We start from the raw sequence: 24,368 nt of genomic DNA, 5'->3' as shown, positions 1-24,368 counted from the left end.
TAGACTCTTAAGAGATAGGTATTTCACAGACTTACTGAGTTACAGATGGTCATAAAGGGTCAAACATCACGTATTGCCTATAGCATACCTTACTGGGCTAATGGACCAGCTATGAAGAACGAGTTGTAGTTAGGACGAAAATAACAATTATCTCTGCAGACCTGGTCTTGGTGTGTAAGAGAAGTGGTATGGCCAACTTCTGAGGCATTTTAAGTTCCAAACACTGATATTACTTCTTGGTTTTGTTTTCTGTGGAAATCAGGTAAGGAAGAATTGGAGAGAGAGAGAGAGAGAGAGAGAGAGAGAGAGAGAGAGAGAAGAAAAAAGATAGAAAGCAGACTGAGCCACCCGGGTTCTGGAAGATGCTATGTGAACAAACTCACAGCGTTAGCACAGAGCCAGGCAGCAGCAAGGAAGTGTGTGCAAAATGGGCAGATGAAGGGAAAGACAGAAGAAGAAAAGTAAAGAATTTATGTCCATGTGGAGAGGGACTGCTGTTCTGCAGCATAGAAGAAAACAGCATAAATCTGTAGCTCGCGGATGTGCAAGACGGCTCAGAGGGTAAAAGCACTTGGCTGTGGACGCCTGAAGACTTGTGGTCGAGCGCCACAGCCACCCTTAGAAAAAAAATGAAGGAACTGGGTATAGTGGCCTTCAATCCCAGCATTTTGGAGGCAGAGGGAGATGAGTGTCTCTGAGTTCCAAGCCAGCCTGACTGCATATCAAGTTCCAGGATAGCCAAGCTACATAGAGAAACCCAGTCTTAAAAACAAAAACAAAACAAAACATCCTGGACTTAGAAGGGAAAGCTTACAGACCTGCTTGTGCGCCCACTAGCCAGGAGTTCTAAGGGCAGCAGAAACAAGAGAGACCCCACCTCACTTAACAATGTAGAAGTTGCGTTGACCTCTAACCATGACGTTGGGAGGCATTGGCAGTGTAAGGTAGATCTGGGAGGAGTTAGGGGAGGAAGAAGAGGGGGAAAGTATGACCAAACTACATCATACGCACACATGAAGTTCAGGACTAATAGAAATGCTAAATGTGTATTATTTAAGCTTGCCTCATGTATGTGTCCTGGAACACCATACACATCTTCCTCCTCCTCTTCCTCCTCTTCCTCCTTATCCTCACCGTCACCATCACCATCGTCGTCGTCGTTGTCATCATCATCATCGTCACCATCATCATCACCATCATCATCACACTCAAGCCTGTCATTAGTGCTGGACCTCTAACCTTCTTAACCTTCCTAATGCTGCAAACCTTTAATACAGTTCCTCATGTTGTGGTGACCCCAACCATAAAACTACTTTTGTTGCTACTTCATAGCCGTAATTTTGCCACTGTTACAAATCATAATACAATTATCTGTTTTGAACAGTTTAGTCCAACCTGGTGGAAGGGTCATTTGAACCCAAAGGCTGAGAACCGCTACTTGAGGGGATGACTAGGGAGGAGCTTCATCTGGAGCTACTGGGATTGTGAAGCTGTGCCATCAGACAGCTTCCAAGCTCAGATCCAGAAGGCTGCATTTCCATCGGCTGGGATTAGGGGACATCATCTGCACCTTCTCATAAGGTTGCTGAAAGGGAAATTGAAACAGCACACACGACCTGCACATGCGCAGTCTTTGATCAGTCGCTACGATTCCTGAATTGGTGCACAGGACAGACTAACAGGCAGCACCGGTAACAGCAGTACGGGAATCTCCTCTCGTTCCTATTATTACCTGATGCCAGGGATCATTACAACAGCAAGTGGATTGGTACAGGGTCAGCTTTAAGATCCTCAGCAAGTGCTAAAGGAACAGCGACGAGCCACTATGGAGACACGGGATCGCGCACTCACGAGATCTTTAGGAGACCCAACAGTGCTGCACTGTCAGAGAAAACAGGCTTGCTTCCACACGGGAGGGAGAGGTTTCTTGAGAAGGACCAAGCAGATCTGCAAAGGCAAGGACACTGACTTCCTGCTTGCAGAGCTACCTCACAGAAATGGCTTCTTACCCTATTGAAGTGGGGACTTGACCGGAGCAGAGGAGTAAGTTCCAGTGACTCACCAGGGCCAGGAGCCAAGCACTTAAAGCTTTCCTGTGGCTACTGGCTTCTCTTTTTTCTTTTGCCCACGCTTGGTGAGCACCTACTATGGGCTAGACCCTTCTAGCCCTCCATCTTACCTGCTTTTCACTTGCTGTAGCAAAATCCATGACCAAGGCAACTTAAAAAGGAATGCATTTAATTTGGGGCTCACAGTTCGTTCGAGGGTGGGAGTCCAAGGCCATCACAGTCACAGAGAGCATGACAGGCAGGCAGGCAGGCAGACATGGCGCTGGAGCAATAGCTGAGAGCTCACATCTTGATCCACAGCGTGAGGCAAAGAGCATTAACTGCACCTCAAGGCCCATTCCCAGTGACACATTTCCTCCAACAAAGCCACCCTCCTAATCCTTCCCACACGAATCTACAAACTGGGGATGAGCCCACTGTGTGTGGGGGGCCAGTCTCATTCAAAGCACCACGGACTTTCTGAGGCACAATTTTGTACATGGATGTACATCTCCCAATGGCAACAGTTCCCCTGCACTTCTCGGGTAGTGAAAATAGTGATTCAATAAAAGCCTCCCCCAGATGGGCCACTTTACCAAGTATGACATATGCGCACAGAAAGCACAACACCACCAGTGAAACAGGAACTGTTGGAAGTTCTGGGCTCTGCTTGCCTGGGTTTCGAAAGAGCCATGGGACTCAGTTGCAGGGATCCCGAGGGAGAAAAAAAAATCCCCCTGCGCCAGACTCTCACCAACCTGTCACAGACAAGGTGGGAAAAGACTGCCAATGGGAGTCTCATCCACAGGTTGGTCTCAGAAGGCACCAGTGTTGCTTCTCATCAGAGCTCATCCTCTTTAACACCACCTGATGCTGTGAGAAATAAATGCTCCAGGCTACAGCCCATCCTTGCTGGCGAACCAGCCAAGCCAAACCACGCCTGGGCTGTCCAGGCAGAGGGAAGCAAAAAGAACCTGTCTGCTAGCTGGAGATCCGGCTGAAGGTGGATTTCAGAAGGCAGGCTGTGTAGGTGATGTCTCTTAAAGGCTTCGCTGCCTTCTCCCCTCCCCCATCCTCCCGGCCCTGCTCACTTCTCTCACAAAACCCTGGCTCATGGTTCTAAGGTGTCCTATGCATAAAACAGAGATGATGTTTTCCACACATTTAGTATCTTGTGAGGCTTCACATTCCAATATTTGTAGAGCTTCTTCAGCAAAAGGTGACAGGCTGTAGGCACCTTGAAATGTCTGTCATTAACAACTAGTACTATTGAGTATTGATTTTAGATCAGACTTCCTACTGGAGTTTTGTATGACTGTTGTCCCCTTTTTGACATCACAGTGACCTGATAACCTAGGATTGCTATTCCTGCCAAAAAGAAAAGGAATCTCAGAAAAGTTAAGGAGCCTGGATGTATGCAGGCAAAAGGACCTGACTGGATCTAACATAAAAGTTTCCCAGTATGCAGTTTAGCCTTGCTCATAGACTTATCCGGTCTTCCTGGACTGGGTAGTTATTTCTCCAGTGAATGGCTACATATTGGATATTCTTTCTGCTTACTTCACCTCTGTAACCGTGCGATGCCTTCTCTACATCTTTCTTCATCTTTTGGACATTCAGAGAGAGAGGGGGGAGGGAGGGAGGGAGGAAGAGAGAGAGAGAGAGAGAGAGAGAGAGAGAGAGAGAGAGAGAGAGAGAGAGCTCATGAGGAGGTGGCACTCTGCTCTTGAAACCCAGTTCTAGGCTCCATTTCATCCACAAAGGTTCCTTTCCCTCCAATCCCCTCCCTAGCACCTCAGTGCCTCCCACCGTTAGTGGGGTTCATTCATCTAAATGAAAGGTAGATGTGCCTTTGGCAAAGTCTAAAGAATTTATCCGTTCACTCTAGGCTACAACCCATCTGCTTGTGTTAACAGGCTTTAAGCAGACCTTCAGTTGTTGCCTCTAACAACCATTTCACGCTTAAGTCTTCCACATGTGTATATCCTGCCCATGGAAGCAGATACAGTCTTCCATTCACCTACAGTCCTTGCACTGGACCCCAAAAGATATTTGGTATAGTTGTTGATCCAATGCCTTACCCTTGGTGGGAACTTGTCTGCCCAGTTACCTTCCTGGATATATTCTGTTCCTTGCTGGATTCTAAATGAAGTCCTGGATGTGACTCCAGCTGAGATCTGTGCCGTGTTCTCACATTCTGAAGCTCTGTTCTGATGCAAGACCTGTGCAGACAGTCACTGTACACACTCTGTGTGACTCGTCAGCAGCTGCTTTCAAGACACTACACTCCTTCTACATGGGACTTTCCATGCTGAAACCTCTCCTATGGTCCAATCTGATCCAGGTCTATAGGTCAGTTCTTCCCACCCATTCGACCTTCAAGTTCAACAGAACTCTGAGGCCCAGACTTTGCACATGGGTGGGGTCCTTGTTCCATCCACCCTAGCTGTCCTTCTTGCTTGTTTACTCACTACAGACACTTCAGGATACAGAATGTGCTGATATAAGGCCACCCTGGCCACGGAAAACCTGATTCAGAGAATAATAAGAGTATTGACGATGTTTAAATGCAAACTTTCTATCAAATAGACTACTGGGTGAGGAAGTTTGTAAAAAAGGAGATAGAAAACCCAGAAGTGGGGGCTGGAGAGATGGCTCAGCAGTTAAGAGCACTGACTGCTCTTCCAGAGGTCCTGAGTTCAATTTCCAGCAACTACATGGTGGCTCACAACCATCTGTAATGGGATCTGATGCCCTCTTCTGGTGTGTCTGAAAATAAATAAATACATTTTTTTTTAAAAAAAAGAAAAGAAACCCCAGAAGTTTATGTAAGGGTAAGGAATTACTAGGTGACAGTGAAAGGGTGTGATAGTGGCAGGGCTGTTGTTGGGGTAACCAACCATTTCCTGATTGGATTTGAGGGCTGCACCGTAATAAACCTGATCAACACAATATGGCTGGGCAGGTCATAGGCCCTCGGCAGGAACCCACCACTGTTGTCTTACTAAATGGATATGTTGTCAAACTTTCTTCTAAATCTGTATACATTTATAGATTCTAAATGTTTATTCATACATATAGATTAGTGCTGTCCTCAGCCTTAGTCAGAGAAACTTCTTCAGTAATGGGCAGCGGTTAACGCACAAGACCAAGCCACCAACATTTCAGCATGAATACAAGAGTTTGTGAGGCACTGCCCCTCTTGGGGAGCCACTGAGGGGCAGGAAGTCTTTTTCCTCCCAAAAGACTGCTGGCAGGATTTTTATTCTCTGGTGAATAGTCCCCGTTTGTGTGCCTATAGTCTTCACGAATTGAACTCAGTTGATTTTTTTGGGAAAAAACAAAACAAAACAAAACAGGACATGAAGGTGGGAGGGCTATTTTGGGAGGGGTGTGTTTTGTCAGGGAGATGAGAGAACAGTTAGAAATGAATATAATCATGACACACTATATATGTATAAAATTGTTAAAAATGAATAATAAATATTCCTTTAAAAGATAAGAGTTACTAGTTACCAGGGAGAGAGAGAGAGAGAGAGAGAGAGAGAGAGAGAGAGAGAGAGAGAGAATGAATCAACCCTCCTTGACATACTCTCTTCCTTCAACGACAGCCCATCTTGCCAAAGCAGGACAACTCTAGCCTGCTCTAAATAGCAATGGATTTTCCTTTCCTACCCAGTATAATCCTACACAACACTCATTTGGTGTCTTATGACTCAGCCTGGAAATTGGGCTGCTTATTCAGAACTGTTTCTGGGCTTAGAAGCCAAAACCAGTGATCATCTCTAGTAATTTTTTTAAATCACTACCAGGAGTAAATCCACTGAATCAGCTGATGGTTTAAAATTTTAATAAACTACAATCAGAACAGAAAGGCGCCATTAATTTCTTCACATGAGAGGGTATAAATGCCCTTCTCTCTGCTTCCAAGACTAATAACCTTTGTGAATTGTCGAGAACTTCCCTAAATATCCATTACCCTGGTGTAACCTACATTAAGGTGTTAGGAGAGAGCACTTAAAATATTTGTCCCTCGTTGGAAAGGGACAAGTGCTCAATACAATACAAAGATTGTTCATCTGCAAATCTCAACTCTGGAAGCTTCCACAGTTTGCATACTAAGCTTCCTTCCTCCCTTCCTTTCTTCCTTCTCCCTTCCTTCCACTTTCCTTTCTCCCTCTTTCCTTCCTCCCTTCCTCCTTTCCTTCTTCCTTCCTCTTTCTCTTCCTTCTTCCCTTTCATCTTCCTCTTTCTTTCCTTCCTCCCTTCCTCCTTCCTCCCTTCCTTCTTCCTTCCTCTTTCTCTTCCTTCTTCCCTTTCATCTTCCTCTTTCCTCCCTTCCTTCCTTCATTAGGTGTTCAGTCCATGTATAGTTAGTAAATTCAAATTCCAGAGAAAGTGTTGATTGTTTGCTCCATGGGAACACTGTTTCCTGGCAGCCACCTAGAAACAACCACCTTCTGGTCCTGTCTGTCTGTCTGTCTGTCTTCCCAGTTCACTCTTATTCCTCTGGTTCTTGGGTGCAGGAAGTCTTTCCCTGTTGCTCCCATCTTGGACTTACAGGTCACGGCATTCGGAGCTCTAAGCTTTCCTGTGCACATAAAGGTGAGAGAGTTATCAGACAAGTTTTCAAGATGCTGATCCTGGAGCCTTGTTTTTCTTCCCCATCCCCACCTCCGAATATCTCTGTGTAATAACGAGGTAAACTGATGAGCAATCATCCCTGGGAAGGCAGCCAGTCTCATGGTATTAGGAAGATGGTGTGATTTTAGAACTGGAGGGGACCTCACGCCTGATTTAGTCCAACACTGTCATGTCAGGATTAGGGGAACATGGCCCACAGAGGTGCAATTTTCTCAATGTCTCCAGAACCCCTGCTCATGTTGCCTCTGGGTAGATTGAGAGCATAGTCTGAGCAGACACCTGAGGGAGACCATGCTAAAGGGAACGTGGCTTTGGGGATTGGGGGCAAAGAAGCTAAGAGAGGTGACAGAGGAAGGTTCAATTTCAAGATGACTGGTCCAGCCTAAGACATCTTGGCCCTGAGAGGTACCAGATGGGCTGGAGACAGGCAGCAATCAGGCACTGGTAGATTCCCCGGAGTCAAGGCAACCGGAAGAAGCTGAGTCAAAGAGGCTGATTTGCAAGCATCACGGGCTCTGCATACAGCAGCTCCAGCTGCAGAGCCGAGAGCCGCAGTGAGATTTATGAGCGTGTGGCTAGGACTCTGGGTCAGCGTCCGTCACTTCAGCCAGGCCTGTGAATCACAGCCAAATCTCGATGACTTGTATTATTGACCGTGATAATGGGAGGATGAATGGTGGCTGTGATTGCCTATACCGCAATCAACCTTGGGATGCTCTGGAATCCTGATCCGGCCAGCCCAGATAGTGATGTCCCAGAGAGATGGTGATTGCTGTGAAGGGAAGCAGCCTGCAAGACAAAGGCCACACTGCACAGTCCTGTGATGGAGGAGTCCACTTTGTCATGGGTCACAGCCCGGGTTAACACAGACCTTGGGTGGTGGGCAGTGAGGAGAGCAAAGACATGGAGAATAAAGAGAAATGAATGGACCATTCTCGTGTCTGGGGCAGTAGCAAAGCGTTTGTGCTGGTGATACGGAAATAGCGCACCTCCAAGCAGTTTTATTGCCAGTGTACTAAGAAGATTTTGTCATGGATCCCAAGGAAGTGACTCAACTTTGGTATGTGTCAGGGTAAATCAACACAATGCAGAAACATCTGGATGAAAGTGAAATGGCTCTGTCAGTTATCCAGTGTTCTGACTACCTGACATCAAACAGCTGGATTCTTGTAAACATTTGGATAACACACTGATTTTTTTTTTTCATTTTTCATTCAGATCACAAAATCATCCTCTCCAGCTTGGCCGGAACACAGAGGTCAGCTAATCTCTGATATTTGGCATATCCTCAAGTGACCTATTTGTATTATCACGCAAATCAAATGCTAAGACAGGCCTATGTGTTGTGTCTAATTATACACAGTGCATCTTATTTGAACACATGTTTATTTTAGCATTTTATTCTCCTTGGTCGTTTAATTGAATTGTAAATGAATTACTTGCAGATAAACTAGATTATTATATGTATGAAAATACAACAAAATACTCTAATTAGGACAAACTTGGTTTACCGCTGCAAGAGAAGTATTTGTGAACCCTGAGGCTGCCTGACTTACCTGCTTCCCTCGGAGAGCGCCCATGGCATCAGTTCTTTCTCTTCTGCACTTTCTGGCTGATGCCTGTCACTTAAAACACTCACTTCAGAGACTAAGGCAAAATGAAGGCACAGGACTGTGAACTCCATAACCCCAGAGATTCTTCTCCACGTCTGAATCTTCCTCCTCCAGATGGCAGAGGTTCCATCCCGCCCAGCCTGCTGCACGTGCTGATTGCCTCTAACAACATCCACCCCAACGCAACCTCACAGATGAGAGGCATCGAGAAGGCTTCTCTTCAGAGTCGGTGCCTGCCTTCAAGTATGTGTTCCGTTACTCTGAATGGAGTGTTTCATCTTATAAGTCACACGGTGAACTATGGTCTCATTTATACTGCTAGGCAGCAGAGGAAATAGGTTTAGCGAAATTAAGATATAGAAGCAAGGGGGAAATATTTTCTAGAACAAACTAATGTCTGTGTCCTGAATTTTTTTTTAAATGAAAGTCTGGGGAGGAACATGAAACAGAAAGATCTAGAAAAAGGAAGACAGGGTGAAATGAGGCAGGAGATCTAGGAAGACAGTTCTGGATGACAAGAGAGGTAGAAAAGGAACTTCAGGGTTTGCTGCAGTGAACGATTCAAATGGGACGCTCGATCAAGCCGTCAGGCGGCAGCATTTGCCTGGCGCCCAGTGTATGGAAAGCACCCTTGCTGCTAGTGTCTGTAAGGGTGCTAGCTGAGGCTATAATACCTTCCAGGGTGAGCCTGGAGATGGTGCAGAGCATCTCACCTCAGTGAGCTGACTAGGAAAGAGAGAAGCAGACGCACGTCGGATAATGAAGATCACTGCCACCCACGCAGGCATCAATACAGCGCTAAGCACGGAAGCTGACTCCCGCAATCCAGATAGCATAGCTTTAATGTATATGAATGTCAGAGCTAACACTTGCTGAGTGCTCACCATGCAGCAGGCCTTGTATGAAGCACTTTATATACATTATGTCTCATATGTGGGAAACGTGGACGGGCCTAGGAAGTCTAAGCGTCAAGTAATTCAGCTGTTCATCTTGGTACGAAATGAAATAAATGAAAGGAGATGAAGTGGAGGCTGGAACAACAAAGTCCAGCAGTCTACAATTTCACCTTCGTTGCGACTATCACCCCTCAAAGGTTAGGACACGGTTCTTTTCCACAGACTTGAAGTTGACTTATGGTGGGCAATGATTCTCTTTCAGTTTTAGGAGAAAATTAATTGCCTGTTGTTGATTCTCAATACACTCTTAGCATTCTTTCATTGGATTCGTAGTCGGTCCTTTGAAGTCCTGCTTTATTCCGTTGCTGGGTAGATAATGAGGACACTTATTATAACTCGGGATCCCCCAGAACGTACTATGTAGCCCAGATTGGTTTTGATCTGGTAATGATCTTCCTACTCCCACATGCTTAGATTACAGACCCCAGCTACCATGCCAGGCTTTAAAAACTCTTGGCCTATGGGGATGGCTCCATTGTTAAGTGGTTACCATGCAAGCATCAGGACCAGAGTTCAGATTCCCCAGAAGCTATAGAAAGGTCAGTTGTTTATAGCGGCTGCCTGTGATTCTATCCCCAGAGGTGAAAGCAAAGGGTCACCAAATCAAGCTGCCAGAAAGACTAGTCCTGTCCTTGAGCCCAGAGTTTCACTGAGATCCTGCCTCAATGAACAAGATGGGAGAGCGATAGATAGAGCGTTTATTCCCAACGTCAACCTCAGGCCTCCACATGATGCATACACATCACCACACATGCAAACACACACATGTAGAACTACCTACACACGTGAAAAAAAACCCACCCTGTTTAACAGAGTTTGAAGGCTTGCGAATATCTTCAGAGGTGAACTTTACAAAGATCCAGGGTCTCTTGGCTTGAGAGAAAGGTGATGGTGGCCCAGTGGTTCTGGACGGGTTTCCAATGTTTCTCTTTAGCTTTACTCCAAGATAGATGGACCTGGGGGCTGTCCCCATCGTTCCATTTTGCTTGTGCTATGGCAGATAGCCTCAGAGCTTTAGCCTACCAGAAAGTGATTTCCAAGGATCAGTCAAAGTTTGCTCATAGAGACTTGTAAGCTGTATTCTGGACAGGACCCACACTTTCCTAAAAGCTTTCTTCAAAGGCAGAGTCACACTGGCCGCTTCCCCCCATTGTCTGATGTGCTGAGGGCAGAAGCCCACAGTTGTTCCTTGCAGGAAGGAGGCCCTTGCTCTGCCTCAAGAGCCTGTCCTCCACTCTCTGGCTGGATACACAGTCAACCCCCGGCCTGCAAGCAGCCCATCTGGATGGTGGCCAATAACCCTTGTCCACCACATCCTGTACCACAGAAGTGGTTGTTAAGGCAGGCAATGGTGTTCTGTCACAAACTACAAGAGAGGAGGCAAACAAAGCAATATCACTGGGCACATGAAGATTAACATAGGAGGCCATCTTGAGAGGCTGGAGAGATGGTCCAGTCAGCAAAGTGCTTGGCATGCAAACACTGACTTTGGTCTCCTCGTGCCCAAATGCACACACAGAAAGGGCCAGGCATGGCTGCTGGCACCTGTGATCTTAACATTCGGGAGAGGAACAGGAGGATTTCTGGGGTTTGCGGACTGGCCTGTCTAGCCAATTGGAAGAGCTCTAGGTTCAATGGCAGATCAAGAAGGACACCTAATATCAACCGCTGACCTACACACAAACACACAACAGATACACACAGACCACACATACACACAGACATACACACACACCACATGCACACACAACACATGTACACATACACACATTCACACTACATACCCCGCATGTACACACACACCACATAATGCATGCACATGTGTGCATGCATACACGCACACACACACACATACTCACATAATACATGCACACACACACACACCTTCGAAAGAGGAGCAGTGTAAGAGAACAGTCCTCTCATGCTTTTAGCAAACAACATGGGGCTGAAAGACCATTTCTAGGGTCAGACATATTCTGTCACCAATGACAGTTTATTTCCTGCCACCACTACCAGAGATCATCTCCCATGATCTGTCACCAGAAACCCCAGTTGTGCGGCAATAAGGCCCCAGTGACTGAGGTAGCCTGAGCAAGTGTCATGCCTGGGAAGCAAAACATCGATGTACTGTCAGCATGGGTGGCCCTGAGGGCCATCTAGCCAGAGATACGTGAAAGTGTGGTCCAACGATTAGGGATCTACTACTGCTTCAGTGCAGGGGAACTAAATGGAATCCGTGAGAATAGGCATTTGGAAACATTCAAGTAGAAATAAAATATGGAGCTGGGGCTAAAGAAGTGGCTCAGCTATTAAAGTTGCATGCTGCTCTTGCAGAAAGCTAGAGTTCCTTTCCTAGCTTCCAGGTCAGGCAGCTCACAAACATCTGTAATTCCAGGGGATCTGATGCCTCTGACCTTGGTCACCTGCACTCATATATACATGCACATGCACACACACACATACACACACACACATGAACACACCACACACACACACACACACACACACACGAGTACACCACACACACATGAACACACCACACACACACACATGAACACACATGAACACACCACACACACACACACATGAACACACATGAACACACCACACACATACACATAACACACACACACATATAATTGAAAATAAAATAAATATTTTTTAAAAAGGAAATGTGGCATTGCCCCTACATCCAATTTTATGTCTAGTCGATTTAATAAGAAAAAAAATATTGAACTTACATTTTGTAAGTCTTTGGGAACTTTTTCCCTTCACTCTTTTTTTTTTTTTTTTTTGGTTCTTTTTTTTGGAGCTGGGGACCGAACCCAGGACCTTGCGCTTCCTAGGTAAGCGCTCTACCACTGAGCTAAATCCCCAGCCCCTCCTTCACTCTTTGTAGTAATTTATTTTTATGTTTTCTAGAATATCAATCAGTATATGAAAAATCAGAAATAATAAAATATTTCAAAGCTGGTGCTTTGCAGTTGATAGATTGAGAAACATTGATCTAGTCCCTGGCTTTCAAAGAAGAGTCCTTGATCATTAGTGGGTGGCAATCCATCAGTGAGTAGCAAAATTAGGTCAGGCAAGATGGCTCAGTGGGTGAAACTGCTTGTTGAGCAAGCTGACCTGAATTCAACCTATAGGACGCACGGTAGACGGAGGGAACCAATTCCCAAATGTCTTCTGATCTTGACATACTAGCTGTGTGGCACTTTCATGAAAACGCCTTCCACACATGGTAAATATTTTTAACTTACGATAAGTTATTAAATTAATTTTAGAAGATACAGAATTTGATCAGTAAAAGCCGGGCACGGTAGTGCACACTCTTGATCCCAGCAACTAGGGAAATAGAGGCAGACAGATTTCTGAGTTCAAGACCAGCCTGGTCTACAGAGTGAGTTCCAAAACGGCCAGTGCTACACAGAGAAACCCTGTCTCAAAAGCAAAACAAAACAAAGCAAAAAACAGAGCAATAACAAGAATAAATGAGAAAATATCCATATGTATCCCCTGTAACAGAGTGAGTCCTGTTTTATAAAGCTTCCACTGGAATAGTGTTTGCAAACATAAGCACACATATACTTTGTATATCTTTGTATATGCAACCGAAAAGGGGCCTGGGCACTTCCTGCTTTACTTGTAAAACCTGGCTCTGCCTTTCTAGAATATACAGATAGAAATACGTGTGTCTTTGGGAAACTGTACTCTGTCTGGAGCATGCTTTCTTCCACGCAACCTGATTTAGCTTCCACGGGAGCTATTTTACAGCTCTGTAAATGGTAGATAGTTGATAACTTTGCACAATAATTCTCGTCTGCAGACGTGTGAATCCTGCCCCTTGCAGTAGAGGTGCCAGCGACCGTTCGTCCCTGTTGTGTTCACTCACTTAGTACTTCTGACTGTCACCGTCTGTTCTTCGGATCCTCCCGGATCAGTTACTGCATCTGCCTTGTTCCCTCATTGATTGCGTTCAATCAAACCTCTGCCGTGTGTACGTTCAGCTTTGTGTGAGTGGAGAGATTCTACTTTTTTTTTTCTCAATTCCCTTTTAATGGAGTATTTGGGCATTAGGTGGTAGTGTCTGTTCAGACTTGGGTCAAGTGTAATGAAATGGGCCCCTCCACACAAAGGGCTTCTCTCTGGGTCAACTCTCTGCTGCTGCTTGTTAAGAAATCAAAAGGAGGAAAGGATGTCATTGGGTAATTAATTGAATCTCTGTTCTGTGATAGGTCCTTGTTTCCACTGGTGAGTATGTATCTCTCTTTTATTACAGTTCAGGAAAACCTGAAGAGAGAAACATTGACCAAACAAATGAAAAGTACAGGTCCTCAGCTACAGCGAGAGAGAGAGTATTGCCTGGAGGCTAAGGACCCTCGGTGTGGACCCAGCTTGATTGCTAATTAGCAGTGCCATCTTAACCAAGTCACTTGGCGTCCTCAGCCCCTGAATCCTTAGCTTCCCATTGTCTTTAAGTCAATTCTCTCTCTCTCTCATCCCCCCCCCCCCTCTCTCTCTCTCTCTCTCTCTCTCTCTCTCTCTCTCTCTCTCTCAGAAGCTTGCACACAGTCCCAATTTGCAAAGGAAGGCAGCCACTCTGATTTAGTGAGGTGGCATGTGCTCGGTTTTCAATCCCCCACCAAGGTGGCCTCCAATTATAAGGACCCCATGGAACTTTAAGGGTTCTGAGCCACACAACCTGAGAAACAGAAGCCGTTCGGCCTCCTCCTAGAGTTCTAATGATACAGTCAACTATTTTGTCTCTGGGTTAAGAGTCTGAGAGAAAAAGTGGGGGTCAGGGGGGAGGGGAGAAGAACTTTCCACTAGCACTGAGGCAGGAGGATTTCATGTTCAAGGTAAACCTGGGCTATACAGTGAGATATCCTGGCTCGTAAAATCAAACCCCAAAAAGCAAGCAAGACTTCCTTTCCCCTTTCCCAGCTGGTTCATCCTTTCATCCCTGTCCTTTTCTGGCCTGCAGGTTATCTCTATTTCTTTCTGACATTCAGAGTCCTTGTCGTATCCTAGGTTCTCCCAACTTCTGTGACTCACAGAATAACTTCCGTGCAAACATAGCTACTGTACTCTAAAAAACTAATTATCTGCTTCCTCTAACAAGGCTGAATTCCCTGAGACAGAGTCACATCCCATTGTCAGCTTTGTTCCCTGGGTCCAGCACAGCTCCTGGTCCCTTCCGAGCTCAGTACACCCAGCCAGGGTTCTCTCCGCCATTCTTATGGCTCTGCTTACTCAGAGGTCAGACTCAGAACTTCAGGCTCACATGCACAGAACTTGCCTGACAGTTCTACCCTGTCCTCCCTGGTTCTTCAGAGTCAACAGGTTGGGAACCGAAGGTGGCTTCTACTCAGTAATCGCCACTTCCTCCTTGCAAAGCCTCGGTTTACCCACTGCCAAAACAGAAATATCCATTGCTGCTTCTTTTTTTATTCCCACTTCAGTCATCGCATCCCTTTGGTTCCCCTTCTGAAGAGTCTTCATGCAGCTGCTTTTCCATTTCCACAACTGTTGCTCCAATTCGAATCACACGGATAACATCATTCTGCTGGCACTCCCAGCATGCCAGTCGTTGCAAAATGTAGCAAGACTCTCCTCACTCCTTAGCTCCCTTGGTGCTCACACCTACTCTAGTCATGAAGCTGGAGGTTAGAGAGAACTTATCCGGGCTGTAAGCCTTGGAGCTGACATTTTGCCCATTTCTCCCTAATACCACTATGGTAGCTCTGAACGTTCCACCACAGTGGAGACGTTAGCCAATGCTAGGTCCTTCTGTCTGCCGTTGCCCGTGACTCCTTTCTGCCTAGGACACTCAGGGTTTTTTTTTTCTTTTAATTAAACTCTTATTGTGCAATTTCCACTTAAAACTCTTCATCATTTTTTCCTTTGCGTGGTGATCCAGTGCAGGCTTGTGAATAGGTCACTGGGCCTTCCATAACCTTCACCACATTGCCTCTCTCTTCTTGTCATTGCTGCCCTTAGCTTCATTATGCAATTGGGGGGGGGCTGTACCTTAGCATTATCCATCTAGATTTGATTTTTTTTCTTTCCTCTCTGCCTTGCAAACCCCTTGCCTCACTTTTTGCCCAGTGGTACTCACCCTTCCCTACGCCACAACCCTTTAATACAGTTTCTCATGGTGCAATAACTCCCCAACCATAAAGTTATTTCATTGCTACTTCCTGTCTGTAGTTTTGCACTGTTATGAGTTTAATATAAATACCTGATATGCAGTATATTTTCTATGCAGCCCCCAAAGGGGGGCGGTCAAGACCAACAGGTTGAGAAAGACCACTCTAGCCAGTCCTTAGACACTTCAGGTCTCGCCTCCACAGAACACAGGAGCACCCCCATTCCAGGGCACAGTGTGTCTTCAGTCAGCGACACTGTGCTGGACACTGTGAGTGCTGTGTGCTTATCAGGGGAGAAGGCTATCTGATTGATCCAGCAATGCCCTGGGTCTACAGTGATTTATTAGGAGACGCGCCCAGACAGAGCAGGTGGAGGTAAGGGACACAGGACTGGGCAAGGGTCCAGCCTCATCGAATCCTAGGAAGGGCTCTCAAGCTCAAATCAAACTAGATTTGTCCCAGTTGAAGTCATAGAACAAATGAGGTTTTGTTTTCTGCTGTTCCGACCATCAGTCACTGGCCACGGCATGAGCTGACAGAGTCCTTGTGGTGAGAGAGGAAGCACGAGTGTCACACCCCACTGGAGAGTTCTTTTTCTAGCAAAGGGAGCAGCTTAGAGCCTTTAGCAGGCACAGGAGTCACTACAATGGGGATGATCTATACATCAGCATCCAGAGTACCTCGCCCTCAACAGCTAGCCAAAGGGCAAAGAGCAAGCATCCTCATCCACTCACTCTCTCGTTTTTTTTTTTTTTTTTTTTTTTTTTTCTGCCCAGCTCCATGATTTCTCCAGAGATTGGACTCCCTCGATTCACCAATCTTGACTTTTTGAGGCCTCTCCATTTTCTTCAGCCTTCCCTAAGGTCTAACCAGTTCTGAGGGTTTCCCAGCCTGGGTGATCCTAGTTTCTCACCTCTTGTGTTTTGTTCAGAAATAGACGAAGCCCAGAGGTGGTGGTGTGGGCCTTTAATCCCAGCACTCAGGAGGCAGAGTCATGTAGATCTCTGAGTTTGAGGCCAGCCTGGTCTACATAGTGAGTTAGTTCCAAGTCAGCCAGGGCTACACAGAGAAACCCTGTCTCAACACCCCCCTACACACACCCCAAAAAAGAAATGAACAAACATGGCCATGGTCATTAATATTTCCACAACTTAGTTCATTTTCCAAAGATTGATTCTAATTAATTGTATTTGCAGGGATGTGTGTGAGTCTGTGTGTTTATGAATATATGTTCTCCATACATTCATATATATGAAATGGATGCCTTTGGAGGTTGGAAAGGGGTATTAGATTCTTTGGACATGGAGTTACAAGTAGTTGTAAGCCACCCAACAAAGTGAACTCTGGTCCTTTGGAAGAGCAGTAAGCATTTTTTTAAACTGCTGAGCCATCTCACCAGTCCCAACACAGAAAATTTGCATCTCAAATAAAGTGAGATTGCAGGGGGTCAATTCGATTTTTATTGTTTGTTTGTCTGTTTAGTGTGTGTGTCACAGCTTGAGTGAGATCAGAGGACAGCTTGTGAGAGTCAGTTCTCTCCTTCCCCTGTCTGGGTTCTCAGGATCAAACTCGGGTGGTCAGACACAGTTGCAAGCCTCTTTACCCACTAAGCTATTTCCCTGGTCCCAATTTAATTTTTAAACCATTTGACTAGAACAAATTTACTCCACAAATAAAGATCTCCATATACTTGGAGGTTCACCCTACTAAAATACCTTCCCGTCCATACATTTTATATCCAACATTCACTTTGTATGGATTCAACAATCTGTGGCTCAAATACATTCAGAAAAATAACAGGCTGTGCTTAACACGTACAGACGTCCACCAGCATTCCCTGAATAATTTGGCAGAGCATCAACTTGCATAGTATCTACGTTGTATTGGTGATTACAATAACCTGCAGATATGATTTAAGGAACACAGCTGGATGTGCTTACATTACAACCAAATACTATGCTGTCTTATGTAGGAGCCTTCAAAGATTTTGGTGTAAACCCTGTGCTGGTTCATTTGGATCCTGAACAAGATCTAGTATCACCTAAACCACAAGCTTCAAGGCACGGATGAGGGCATCTCTAGGTTGGATCAGTTTAAGCAGGAAAATCTACCCTAAGTGTAAGTGGCGCCATTCAATGTACAGTGGGGCTGGACTGAGTTCAAACTGTACTTAAGCACCCATCTCTCTGCCTCCCGCTTGCAGCGGCAATGTGACCAGCTGCTTCGAGCTCCTCTCTATACTTCCTCCCCTGGCCTGAGCCAAAACAAATGTTTCTTTTTTAAAATTGCTTTTGTTGGATATCTTGTTGCAATCCTGAGAAAAGTAACAATTGCTCCTTACCTCTCCAAGACTAGGGAAGCGCCAAATACACACTTTCCAATGTCAAATGCTCGCCTACTGTAAGGCAGCGGTTTTCAAGCTATAGGTCGAGATCCCTTTGTGGGTCACAGGGGCATAGCAGACATTTACATCACAATTCATAACAGTGGCAAAATTACAGTCATGGAGTAGCAACAGAATAATTTTATGGTTGAGGGTCACCACACCACGAGGAACTGCACTAAAGGGTCGCAGAGTTAGGAAGGCTGAGAACCTCTGCTGTAAGGGTTAGGGACTGGCTGCTCAGAGTCTTTCCTGGGAAGCTTTACGGAACAGTGTGGAGGGAAAACTACAGTTCCAGAAGAAGGTCCTCTTCTCCAGTAAGCCTGTGCCCTCCGCTTATTTGTTTTGATTTTATTTTATTTTAATGTATCTCAGTCTGAACTCAAGCTTCCTATGTAGCAGAGAATGGCCTCGAACTCCTGATCTATCTGTTTCTACCTCCCGGATGCTAGGGTTACAGGTGTGCACCATCATACTCGATTTATGCAGTCTGAGCTCAGGTCTTCATGCCCGCCAGGCAAACACTCTACCAAATTAGCTACATCTTCAGCTTATTTCCCAGGCAAAGTTTCTTTCCGGGGAAAATTCAAATTAACCAGACTCAGTCAGAAGTTGAGCCTTGGGACTGGTTAAGAGCACCTCCAGAGGACCAGAGTTAAGTTCTCAGCGTAAGCAGCCCACAACTGCCTGTGACTCCAGATCCTGGAGAACCGACACTCTCGTCTAGCCTCCATGTGCATCTCCCACCCCTGCCCCTGACACACACACACACACAGACAAACAGACACGCACATGTACTCACACAGAGCACACAAACATACACACACATACACACAAAGCACACAAACACACACAGCACATACACACACAGAGCACACAAACACACATACACACACAGACACGCACAGCACACACAGCATGCACATACTCATACATATACACACTCACACAACACACACACACAGCACACACAGCACACACACACACAGCACCCACAGACACAGAGCACACACACACACATACAGAGCACACAAACACACATACACACACGAACATGCACAGACACACACACAGAGCACACAAACACACACACACACAAACTTCTTTTTTAAGTGGAAAATGATTTAGTGTTCTCATTTTACAGAGAATGAAGCAGATGACTGGAAATCAAGAGACTCATTTAAGGCTACACAGCTAATGGCAGGGTGCAGGAATCGAACCCGGGATTCCAGATGCCACATATGAAGGTGTTTCAAAAAACCCTGCTGTGTGGCTCAAGGCTGGTGTGCCAGGCATGCTCATTACCCTTCTGCTGAGCTGAGCTGCCCTTGCCCTTGTCAATGGGGTCAGGAGCTTTGGTTTAGTTCCCCCAAAGATAAGCTTACGTCTGTGTGGTAGGAGACACTTCACTGAAGGCAAAGCTACCAATCTCTTCAGACATCTGTGAAGTCCTAGGCCTAGGACCCCAGAAGGCAGGATGGCAGGGGCGGGGGGAGGAGGGGGAAGAGGAGAGGGGAAAGGGAAAGCAGAGAGGGAGAAGGAAAAAGACAGAGGAGAAGGAATCTTCAGCCAGCCTTCTGTACTGTGGGGGTCTCTTGTCCACATCTGCTGTTTCAGGTTCCAATCCCAGCACTTGTTGGGGAATCCCCTGCTGACAGCCAAGCGGGACAGGCACTCAGCCCCGTCCTTCCTGTCTTCCACAAAGGCTCCCGCTCAGAAGCATAAGCTGCCATCTGGCTTGATCCTGACAATGACAGCAGGACTGACTGCCGCTGAACTTAGACCTGGTTGAGTTTCCTGCCACACCACCAGAAGCTTGGGGGTTTCTATGGCAACCATAGGGCTGTGAGTTTGAGGAAAGCTGAGGGCTCAATCCTAGAGGAGCCAGGCCACTGAACTTAGAAAAAGGAGAGGTGTGCAAGACCAGCACCCCCCACACCAGAGGGGTGTGCAAGGCCAACGCCCCCAGCCCAGCCCACGGAAGGTAGCAGTGCATAAGAGAAGGCAAGATGGAAGTTTCCCCTTGTGAAGAAAGGGAAGCCCTGAATTTGGTAGATAGATAGGTGGATGGATGGATGGATGGGAGTGGATAGGAGAATGTAGAAAGAATAACCAAGCAGTTAGGGGTGCTGTGAACAAGTGCTCAGTCAGTCAGAGATGTGTTCAGCGATCCCCAGAGTCAGTGGTTGCTGCGGTAGACATTCCCCTCAGAGATCCTGCGGGTTCCGAATGCCCTCATCAAAGCTAAATTCTACCCTGTGCTGGGGCAGGCTTGGGAAAGGTGGAGAGAGAGCAACAGGAATGAGGAGGTGAGAGATGGCCGCAGTAACTGCTAGGCGTGCCTCTAAGGCAGTGCCACTCCGAGTTCCCACCTCCAGCATCCCCACACCTCCCTTTGACCTGTCTTCACGGACACAGAGTTGGAGATTCAGGACATTGGCTTTGGAATCAGAACTGAGGGCGCAGAGCCACGTTTATAGGCTGGCCAATCCTCGGTGGGCAAGCATTTTCTTCTCTCCAGCCTCGGTTTCCTCCTCTGCAGCAGAACACCAGAAAGGCGGGGCTCTGCCTTAATCACTGGAGTATATTCTAGAGACTCCTCAAGTATCTCTTCAAATATATCTGTGGGTAAATCAGCAAAGGCACAAAGGCAGAATAGTACTGACGCCACTCCAAGGGCCAAGAGTCACAATGCTAAAGAACCCAGACCCCGGGTGCACACACACACACACACACACACACACACACACACACACACACACACAGAGCACACAACCGGCTGCACTGAAGTAAGATTCAGGGGTTGTGGGGTGGCTCATCCCTGTCACCTGCAGTAGAAGAGAATCCGACCTCCCAAATTGTTCTCTTACCTCCACACATACCACAGCACGAGTGAGCGCTACTCACACACATACACAAACTATAAGTTAAAATATTGAAACGCTAGGATTCGGCCATTTCCTGTCTCCTTTACAGGGTAGAGAATCTTTCAGTTTCCTCATTGGTAAAATGGCAACCAGCACACTTACCCTAAGCGGCTGCATCGAGGCTTAAAACACTTTACTATAAACAAAATACATAAAACCGCAGCTGGCTGACTATGGTGTCACACACCTTTGATCCCGAGAAACAGGCAGGCAGATCTCTGTGAGTTCAAGGCCAGCCTGATCTACACAGAGAGATCCAAGCTAGTCAGAGCTACACAGTGAGACCCTGTCTCAAACAACTGCAAGGACAAAGAATCAAAACAAACAAACAAACAAACAACCCAGAAAGATCTGGGGCTGAGGAGATAACTCAGAAGTTAGGGGTCCTTGCCACTTTTGCAGAGGAAACCATGTGGTGGATCATAACCATGTTTAACTCCAGTTCTGGGGTGTCCAATGTGGCCTTCTAACCACTGTGGGAGCAAGGCATGCACAGCACACAGGATACATGCAGGCAAAACTCTTACATACACAAAAAGATATACCTGGCTATGCATTTTAGCCAGTGTCGCTATTGTTATTAAGAATGGGCAAACTCCAGAGAACTGCTCCACAGGCCATGCTGAATCCTCATCTTCTCAACTACCACACTTCAGCCTGCTCTGGTAAGCTGTAACCAAGTAGTAGTAGTTTAAATGTAGAGAATACTTTTAGGCAGCCATCTTTTGAGCAGCTGTATGCCAACTCACACTAAAATGCAGGCCATTCCCATTATATCCAGAGCCATTCGACCTTACCAGTTAGTCTTGCAGGATAACGACAAAGCTGGGGGTTTGTCTTCCGGATCGGCTCAGCGCAGGCGCAGGTGGTGGGGGCGGAGGGAAGGAAAGCTCCCTAGGAAAACTGCTGTAGGCAGAACTGAATGAGCAGAGTGGGAGCAGAGCCGACTGTCGCGTTCAGCTTAGCCGCAGGCTATAGAAAGAGACTTGAGACTTGAGAAGGAGCAAACAGGAGAAAAGCAGCGCTGTGAAGCAGCACTCGGGCCGGCTGAAACTGGTTGTTAATGCACCAGACCAATTTCTTCAGTACAATTACTTCCACTCCTGGTCAGAGGGGCAGGTACAATTCTTCAAGAAGTATTTACCACTCTGCTCCGTCTCTCGGCGCTGGCATGAGCCGGGTGAGAAAAGGGAAGGCTGGAGGCGGCTCTGGTTCTTGGGCTTACGATCCCTTGCTGAGAGAATCCATTCGATACTAAGGCAGGATTGTTTATGATTATACCCGCAAACAGCTAACTGCAAAGATCAGTTAAGGCAAATAAGACATCACTTCATTGTTCACCCTTATACATACACATTCATTTACAGCGCTGTGTGTGCGTGCATGTATGTTTGTGTGTGCGCCCACGCATGTGTGCCCACGTGTGCATGTGTGCATGTTCGTGTGCATGCATGTCTGTGTGCACGCATGCATGTTCATGTGCGTGTGTGTTTTACCACAAAACAAACCCAGGGCCCTGCACCACTATGCTGCAGTCCCGCTGTTTGCTTTCCTGGAATGAGGTTTCATCTGGGGAAGGCTGATCTTGAACTTGCTGTGTAGTCCAGAATGGCTTTGAATTCACCTTTGAATCTACCCGTCTCCACTCCTCAAATGCTGGGATCACAGTCCTACAACTCTACATCTGAATACAAACTCTTTACTTACATGAGCTCATGAACTAAGTTGTGGGACAAGGCCCCCGCCCCGCACACCCTCCCCCACCCCAGGATTCAGTGTGAGAATCAGGGTCAGAATGTGATCGCGCTCTCAGAGGCGAGAGGCTTATTTGGTGTTCACATCCTGAGAGTGGCCTGTTTTGGGAGGGTTTTACTATGTATCCCTGGCTGGCCTGGAACTCACCATGGAGACCAGGCTGAGCTGGACTCACTAAGATCCTCCAGCCTCAGTCTCTGAGTGCAGGGAATAAAGGTGTGTGCCTCCCATTATGCCCAGCTCACATTTTCTTAATTAAGGACTCAAGTGGGAGGGTTCGTCCCACCGGAGGTATTGCCATCCCTGGGCTGGTGGTCCTGACTGGCATAAGAAATCAGGCTGAGGCTCAGTGGTTAAGAGCACTGACTGCTCTTCCAGAGGTCCTGAGTTCAATTCCAAGCAACTACATGGTGGCTCACAACCATCTGTAAATGAGATCTGATGCCCTCTTCTGGTGTGTCTGAAGACAGCTACAGTGTACTCATATAAAGAAATCAGGCTGAGTCCATACACCATGAACAAGCAAATAAGCAGAGCTCCTCCTGGCCTCTGCCTCAGTTCCTGCCTCTGAGTTCCTGCCCTGACTTCCCGTCATGATGGACTACAAACTAAGAATAAAGTTGGGTTCTTGTTTTATGAGATAAAGTTCCTCCCGGGGTTGCTTCCCCTCGTTGCATTTCTCACAGCTGTAGAGAGCCAGCTAGGACAGCATGCCACTTAGAGAAGCTGGAGGCTGGAAGAAACCTAAGCAAGTGAGCAGGGGTGGAGGATAGGGATTAATATCCTCTACACCCCAGAGCACCTCACTGCTTGTACTTTGGGAGAACTGCTTAACCGCATTTAATAAAGTCTGGTGACATGCAAAGAGGACAGTGGAGCAGGGCCACCAATCCAGATATTTCTGTGTGGAAGAACCCACAATGCACTTCTCCCTTGGCTCTCTCAGGACTCTGTGGCATGGTTCTGTTGTGACCATGTTACAGGTCCAGCAGCCCAGGGAAGTGAGCAAACACTAATGTAAGAAGTCAGTTTGAAAACCCAGGTCTCCTTACCAAAAGCCTCTAAGAGTGAAAAGAAAGCCTCCCGCAAGTGTATTCATGCCCTCCCCCATCCCACAGAGGGAGGTATTGCTCCAGGGAATGGGGTGTTAGCGATACCAGCCCACAGGTGCCAGCGGAGGCTCAGGCTTCAGAGGAGATCCCACAGGAAAACAGAGCTGTACCACCTGAAAGGACTCCTCTGGGCTCAGGAAGGGACTTCCCACCGGGAGCTGATTCTGGGCACACCACACCGAGCCTTCCTTCACCGCGTCCCCGTGTAACATCATACAAAGCCTGCTCCAAAAAAAGCCGTTCTCTGATTCATGCTGGGTGAATTCCTGGCATGCGCTGTGAGAATGTGAAAGGCAGGTGTAGCTCCCCTGATGCTCTGAGTAGGTACTTGTTCAAATCACGCAACCTCTCTAGGAACGGCTTCTCAAAGGAGGGGTGTATAACTTCTCCTCTGTAGCTGTGGTGAGGGGGTGGATTCTGAGGAGGAAATACTGATGGAGGAGGCAGGGGAGCTGGGGAGATCAAAGGATAGGGGTGAACCTCACCTCTGGAGCTGGCAGGCTAGGGAGTGGGGGTGGCGGGGTGGAAATCTGTAAGGGGAGGGGAGAGAAAGGAACTAAAGGTGTGTGGGAAGGGGGAGAAGTGGTTTTAGATTCCCCAGAGGATAGCTGGGAGTCCCGGCTTCCTGAGGATGCTTTTCAGGGAGCTCCAGGACTATGGAGCTGCTCCTCTGACCTTCCCTACCCCCCCATCTCCACCCTTGCAGCTCCCCTCCCTATACCCTTCAGGTAGCAAGTGCCCTCCAGCTTCTTTGTACTGCTTTACTCTCTAGGTCACCCAC

At 46.9% G+C, this 24,368-nt stretch overlaps 1 long non-coding RNA gene across 1 annotated transcript; it reads right to left on the bottom strand.

The window, feature by feature from the left end:
- Window positions 1–5,881: 5,881 nt before the first annotated feature.
- On the bottom strand, window positions 5,882–22,451 carry LOC102550046 (uncharacterized). Its single transcript, XR_005501135.2, has 2 exons — window positions 8,249–22,451; window positions 5,882–6,639 (listed from the first exon to the last, which is right to left on the bottom strand). It is a non-coding gene; the product is annotated as an uncharacterized LOC102550046 (long non-coding RNA).
- Between the last annotated feature and the right edge of the window lie 1,917 nt (window positions 22,452–24,368).

Source organism: Rattus norvegicus, chromosome 2 (assembly GCF_036323735.1).
Source record: "Rattus norvegicus strain BN/NHsdMcwi chromosome 2, GRCr8, whole genome shotgun sequence".
In the NCBI taxonomy this organism is placed as follows: Eukaryota; Metazoa; Chordata; class Mammalia; order Rodentia; family Muridae; genus Rattus; species Rattus norvegicus.
Note: the sequence above shows the minus strand (reverse complement) of the source record. Positions and strands in the feature narration are given on the sequence as shown.